Raw genomic sequence first — 7,595 nt, 5'->3', positions numbered from 1 at the left:
AGCACCGACTGATTCAGTGGTGCATAGGAGGTGGCACCGAATGAATCGGTGCATGCCACCTCAGCTAGCCGTTGGGAAACTATTGCCCACTGATGCCCAGGCCCCACATGCATCACTGACTGATTTAGTGATGAGTAGGGCGTCACCGAATGAGTCGGTGACCCCTGAGCCGCTGCCTTAACTCGCCATCATCACCAATTGATTCGCCGCCCTAGTCCCTAGTCCCACCGTATGAATCGGTGAGGCAATATATTTGCTTCAAAACCTCCAGAGCCGATCATGAGCCGAGCCGATCCTCACCGACTGATTCAGTGCAGGCTCACTATGCCCACCGAATGTGTCGGTAGTAACAGTCCATGCTGTCTTGGCCCTACTGCTGCCTATGGTCACTGATTGATTCGGTGACATTGCCGATGGCCACCGTATAGATTGGTGGAATGTGTCGGTGCACATTTCCAGTAGAATTCGCTTCAAGTCTTCGCGTGTATGTCTCAGCTTCATTATCATCATTTGTAAGCCTTAGAATTAGACTATCTCTGGATTTTCATCATTTGGATGCCATAGAATTCTTGAAAATCTTTCTTTTTCTTTTTATTTTGATAGCTTTGTAATTCATCATTAAAACCAATAAAAAAATACCTACAAAGGTACATCTTGCAAACATATTAGTTCCAATAACTGTACTGTCATTGATCACCAATGACCATGACCTCACGTGTGCCTTGGCGTCAGATTCGGGAGGTGGGCGGTGGTTCCACGACAATGTCCACATCCGTCAGCTCAACTTCCCACCGTCACCTGAAGCTGATGATTTCTTCCAACGTTTCATCCCCGGTATGCAAGGTGCCCTTCCATCAACCCCATTCGATTGCCACGATTTTTCTTGATTTCCCACGGTGGTGTAGACTATTTGTGCAGGTACCCGTGAACAGAAGAGACATCAATATCTTCCTGATTCGACATCTTAGCTTTTTCCGAATAGGGCCGTTGTGGATCTGCCCAATTCCTTTGATTGGAGCATCCGACCAAGGCTTCATAGTTTCTTCTCCATTAGATATAGGTGACTGAATACTTAATTTGTTATTTTTCTCCTACTTTGCTCAAATATTTGGTTGTGCCCCACTGGGATTTCATGATTCATGTATTTAGCAGGGGGATTGGGGCTACACAAGGCCTGGTATATCCTATTTTCTAACTTTTACTCATCCTAGCAGCAGCAGCCAGCATTGCTAGCAATCGTGCAGCTTAGCAGCAGCTTTGGGATCATCCATGTCAGCACCTCCGGCAGCATGGTTGGGACATGGGAGTATTTGCGTCTTTATTCTGGCATCTCATGCTTCAATTTCACCATGCATCTGACCATCTGCATCTAAAGACAGATGTGCCTTGCATGTTGTTCTGATCAAGGACTCGATGGACCCATCCAAACAATGTAAATGTCCGGATGACACTGCTCTAGGTCGTTTTATGTGCGCTAAAATATGTTTTCTTCAAACAAGAAATACTGATTCGTAGCTCTGCTTTCAATCATCCTGTTCAATTTAATTTACTCATGTTTTTAGGTTGATTTTTATACCCATGTTTCCAGTGATCCCTAGCTACTAAAAATGAAAATTGAGATTGGCCTGTTGCGTTTAGATTCCAACAATTGTAGCCATTTGTAACTTGGCTTCATGAGTCTTATTGGCAATGAAATGCAGAGTTGGGTACTACGATGAAGTAGTATGCTGAATTCTTTTCTCAGGTTATGGATGTTAAAAAGTATGGAATAATCCCCTGTTCACCTAGCAGGATTAAGCCTTATTTTCAGTACTCTGGTTAGTAACAATGTAACGTTATCATAATTCCTTTTAGAAAAAATCTAAGCAGGCCATTTGAGATCTGATTGGTCTATATTGCGTCATGATGTAGACACGTACTTGCCTCCCTTTTTGTGGTTGATCGTCTCCTGGACCAAGCAATTTATTACCGATCATCATTTTCCTGTAGAGTGTTGCCTGCCTTGGGGTGGGGGGTGGGAGGGGTTCGGGGTGCGGGGGTGTCGGCACAGCTGTTTGTGTTTTCAGTCAATTAGCATCCAATTCCTCCTACTTTGCTTGATTGCCCGAGATGGTGGCAAAGATTTGTGATGATGCTTATTGGTTAGCACTTAGCAGTAAGAATTAAATCGAGTAAGGGGCATGCCTTCTGGTGATTTCAGTCAATCAGCACTTTAGCAACCCCAAAATTTAGTGACAGCCAGATGCAGAAGCAACTAGTTCGGCTTTGTTATTGTGTCCCAAAATCCAGTTACCTGAGCATTATGAAGTATCTTTTCGCATGAAAAGTCTACTAGCCACTACTAACTTCCCTGTGTGCGCGCGAGCGTGCGTGTGTGCGCGCGCGCGCAGATCGGAGACCCTTTCCATCAGACGGTCAGAGCCTCTTTGGCGAGCATCACCACGTGTCTGCTCAACTAGAAGGTCCTTTCTTCCACAATATGCTTCTGCTATTTAACATTATCTTAGTAAAATAGGTGTCTTGATAGCAGCTTGATGAAATTAGGCATATCCATTTGTCCTTCAGATTCTAGTGCATTAGTAATTATACTATATAAACAATCATTTGCTATGTGAGCAATATCCACGTTTCGTAATTGTTTTTCAAAATGCTAGAGTTTGGTTGCTGTTTGCATTCAACACTTGATTTCTCTGTTCTCACTTCTTGGTTACCTCCCTAATAACTTGTGCGTAGTCTGAGGACACAAGGAGCTGTTGCGCCAGTTCGTGTCATCTTCCAGCGTGACGTCCCACAATGTCTGCGGGGTTGTCATGAGGCTCGTGGCTGGTGCCGTCATCTGTGTTTCAATGTGCTTATGCTGCAGCTGCGCACCCCAAAACAGCTAAGCTGCCGGAGCTGCAGGCTAGCCGAACGGCTGCCCATATCCATGTACTCCTAAGCTTTGGTTTCTGGCTGCAACTGTACTGCTCGCTGGATGCAGCTGTTTTTGTTGGCTGCTGCAGCCGTAGCCGCAACCATCTCTACTGAATGCAAGATCTGTTCTTCCTTTTATCTCTCCCTTCCATGGTTTCCTGCTCGGCTGCCCCTCTGCGATGCGAAGCCGGTGACCAGTTGCGTGTTAGCTAGCGGTCCGGGTTTTGACGCTGTCGAAAGACAATGTCGAAGACGCTGTTGAAGTTGATGTTTGATTATTTTGTAGTTGTTTTGGATAATCTTTTATTCTTAGTATTTTGTGAATTATGATATTTTACGGTGTCATTACTATTGAAGTTGATGTTCAATTACTATTGGTTATTTTGGATAATCTTTTATTCTTAACATTTGGTGAATTATGATGTTTTATGATGTAATTACTATTGAAGCTTATTTCAATTTTATTTGGATAGTTTATGCTAATTATGGCGAGTGGAAATTCTTTTCGCCATGGTGGTGGTGGCCATGGAGGTGGCGGCCGTGGACACTATATGTTCAAGGAGCCACCAACTCGTCGTCCAGGAATTCACTTCCCTAATGGCAACTTTGACTTGCCACAAGGTGATCTAAACAAAGGATCAGTTCCTAACATAGTTATATTCTTTTCTTCTTATAATTAATTTTTTACTACACATGAATAATTTCTAAATTTACTTACATACAATGTAGCTTATTAACCTTATTAGATGGCTCAAAGATGTTATCGAACATTTAGGTGGTATTTCTCCTTCAGTGCAAACCGAGATAGTTGGTGAACCTCATTTTAAAAGAGTACATATCTCTTTTCAAGTACCTGTTTGAAAAACAGATTTCACATCGGTCACTAGAAGAGACCATCCCGATGGTTTCAATTGCCACATGGGATCAAATAGCACCGAATAGGGTAACTTTTGAGAGGACCATCGTGGAGGCCTGCCTACAGCAGCTTAAGGATCATGGGTACTTTATGCCAGACTTGTCATATTTTCGAATAAAGTAGCTGAGGAGGAAGAAAGCAATATGACTATGACTACTGAGAGGCTTTGTCAGCTTAATCAACATGACATGGTATGGAACATTCTTTTATTGTTATTTTAAGTTTAGTTATGTCACATCTTTTAACTTTCATCACGTTATTATCCTCTTTTAGGACCTCTTTGGTACTACCAATGTGGCAACAAGCTTTCGCGCAATTCTGCCTCAAGTCTTGGGTGGAAACCAGATATTCACCAGAGATTGGAAGTTCCAAGCTCATCTCATTTTCTACAGGCCACATTAGTTAACATCTCTATTATTCGAGATTTATAGTAGTGTATGTGATTGTCTATGTGAAGCGAAGGAGAGTGCACTTATCCGTGCTCTAACTTTTTTTTATGAAGTTCTAGGCTGGACGATGGAGACCTTAACTATGTTACATACATAAGGAAGCAAAGCTAGTGAACTAGTATGAAATATGTAACTTGCATGGATATACCCTTACCTTTTTCTTATGGATTTGAACTTATTCTTTCTAAGAACTTAAGTATTGATGTATATACTGAGGGATATAGGTACCCCATGGGTCCCCACCGACCAGGATACTGGTCGGTCCTAACAAGTGGGCCCACTCAACCAAGGCGTGCGGGCCAAGGATATGAAGATACTTGGAATACACACCAAGAAGGCAGGAGATTCAAATCAACCCAGACATTGTGGGATACTTATTGTAATCCGACTCAGATTACCTTCCATGTAACGACCAAGTAGATTAGATTCAAACCGACTTATAACCCTATATAAGGCGGCCAGGGGCGCCTCCCTAGGGGGGAAGGTCAACTCTCGGCGAACAATACCAGCAATACAATCCACCAAAATATAGGACATAGGGTATTACTCTCCGGAGGCTTGAACCTGTCTAAACCCTTGTGTCTCTCGTGTTCTTGTGATCCACGATGGTGACAACACTGATCAGGACGGTGCCCGGGCCAGACGTAGGTGCCTTGCGCACGCCCGCAATCTATAAGCCGACCTCGAGGAGGCCGGTCACAATGTATTTACCACACCCCAGGCCAACCTGAGGCCTACTTTCACCGACCTAGAGAACCTTCCAGACTCGAAACCACTCCGACGGATCCAGGTACGTATCCGTGTTGCCAACACCCAAATCGAAGAGCAGGCCCACAGCCAGTCAACATACTCCTGGTCCACATCTACTCGGCACTCCCAAAGCCAACCTGGGCATAGCAGATCCTGCCACCATCGAGGCGACCATGACAACTGTGCGAAAGTCGGGTGGAGCCCGTCCGTGAAGAAGACGTGGAGCAACCCACCAACAACGACAACCACGATAGCTGACGCCGCGGCAGGAGAGGTGATAGCAAGGATTGTGGCAGACAAGGTCAGCAATGTGATTTTCGTGACAAGCTGCGCGACCACCGCGACCTCCGCGCTGACCTCAACAACTGCCACCATGAGCGTGAAGAGGTCGAGATCCGCCATTGCACCAAATACGACCATGATTATGGCACTCCTGGACCGAACCGCGACGTGGAACGGGAGGACCACCGACGACAAGAAGATGAGATGCGCCACCATGCCGACTACGACCGCATGTACGGCGCCCTTGAAGATGCCTATGTCCCACCTAGGCGCAACAATGACAGACGCCCCAGGGCTCCTCCCGTTGTGTACAACCTCGAGGACGATAACGATATGACAATCGACGGCTTCACCGCCTTCACTCCCCACCTCAGGGCTATTGAGTGGCCGGCCTCATTCAGGCCGTCCATCAATGAAAAGTATGATGGTTGCTCCGACCCCACCATCTGGCTCAAGACGTACAACATCGCGGTGAAAGCCGCTCATGGCACCTACTTCCTGGTGGTGATGGTCCTGCCCTGCTCCTATGGCTGGAGAACTTCCCGCCGAACAGTATCGACAGCTGGGGTCAGCTCAGTAGAGCTTTCACCCAAAACTACCAGGCTACCTACAGCCGACCTAGTAACACTGGGAATCTTAGCCAAGTCCGCCAGCAGAAGAACGAATCTCTCCGAGAGTACGCCAACCGCTTCTTCGAGAACCGCAACAGGTTGGCCGGTGTCGAGGACCGCGGTATCATCTGGTACTTTCGCTCCGGCTTACTGAACCACAACATGTTTTACAAACTGTATGAGGCTGCTCCCAAGATGGTTGGGTAGATGATGCAACTTCTCTAAGTGTTCATTGCATATACAATCTTCTCTGAGTGACTTGGATTTGAATGGATTAATATATTAACGTAATATTAGTAGTAAAGCTCCATCGGAGATATGAATACGAATTATAAAACAAAAGAAAAATGAAAGGGAAAAAAGAGAAAAGGAATAACATTTAGTACTGGTTGGAACCAACCGGTACTAAAGTGCCATGCGCAACAGCGCGGCGTGACTCACAGTTTATTAGTACCGGTTGGTTTCACTGACCGGTACTAAATGACATATTTAGAACTAGTTGAGCTGACCGGTACTAAATGGCGTGACATTTAGTACTGAACTAGCGGTACCAGATGGGGGCCCGGTACTAAAGCGGGGTTACTGACCGGTACTATAGGTCGATCGTCCACTATAGGTCGATCGTCCAGCAGTCACTAGTAGAGAAGTGACTTTCGATCCACCCCCTTTTATCCCGGTTTAAAAGTGGCCCGGGACAAAAGGGGGTGCGCGGGGGAGCGGGAATTTGGAGGGGAGCATTAGTCCCGGTTGGTAATTGCAACCGGGACTAAAGGCCCCCCTTTAGTCCCGGTTGCAACGGCTAGGGGGGGGCGTCGGTGGCGGGACCCTTTTATCCCGGTTGGAGGATCCAACCGGGACTAACTTCCAACCGGGACAAAAGGTGTTTCCTTTTGTCTCGGTTGGAGTTTTTAACCGGGATTAAAACTCATCCCCCACTATACCCCGAGACAGAGACTTTCTTCTTCCTCCAGCCCGAGCAGTCCAGCACATTGATAGAGAGCTGAGCTTCACCTACTCTCCGGTGGTGCCCAAGCAAGGGAGGTGCTGCCCGAAGTTTTTTCCCTCATTTTCGTGGGAATTTGACTCAGCCAACAAATGCTGCGAAGGTTTGCTACTTCATCCTCGTGTTATGCTTTGATTTATGCTTTGGAGATGGAAAGATTATTTGCTACAATGTGATGATGAAGTAGAAAAATGGAGAGGTATTTTGAGCTAGAATGTGAGGGAGATTGATGTGTCATATATAGTATGCATTATTTCAGTGGTTTAAAAATGATGCTACCTTGTCTAGACGGTTTATCTTATCAAATTTAATATGGTTTTTTAAATCCATATACTTGTTAAACTTGCATACCGTGTTCATTTCGGCGAGAATGTTCTCCGCCGAGTAGCAACGTATGTCAAGAAGGAGGTTCGATTCTACGAGAAAGAGTGGATACGGACATCGTGACCGTGTCCCCTTTTCCGTAGCATCTAACCTCTTTCATGACGAAGTGCGGTGCCGCCTAGCTGAGGACATCCTCGCGAAATGAACACGGTCTTCAAGTTCAACAACTTCTGTAGTGGTAAGGAAAGAATTTTTGTACATAGATGACTTCTGCTACTTGTTGAACTTGTATACCGTGTTCGCCTCGGCGAGGATGTTCTCCGCCGAGTAGCAACGTATGTCAAGAA

The sequence above is a fragment of the Setaria italica genome, chromosome V (assembly GCF_000263155.2).
Source record: "Setaria italica strain Yugu1 chromosome V, Setaria_italica_v2.0, whole genome shotgun sequence".
Classification (NCBI taxonomy): Eukaryota; Viridiplantae; Streptophyta; class Magnoliopsida; order Poales; family Poaceae; genus Setaria; species Setaria italica.
Note: the sequence above shows the minus strand (reverse complement) of the source record.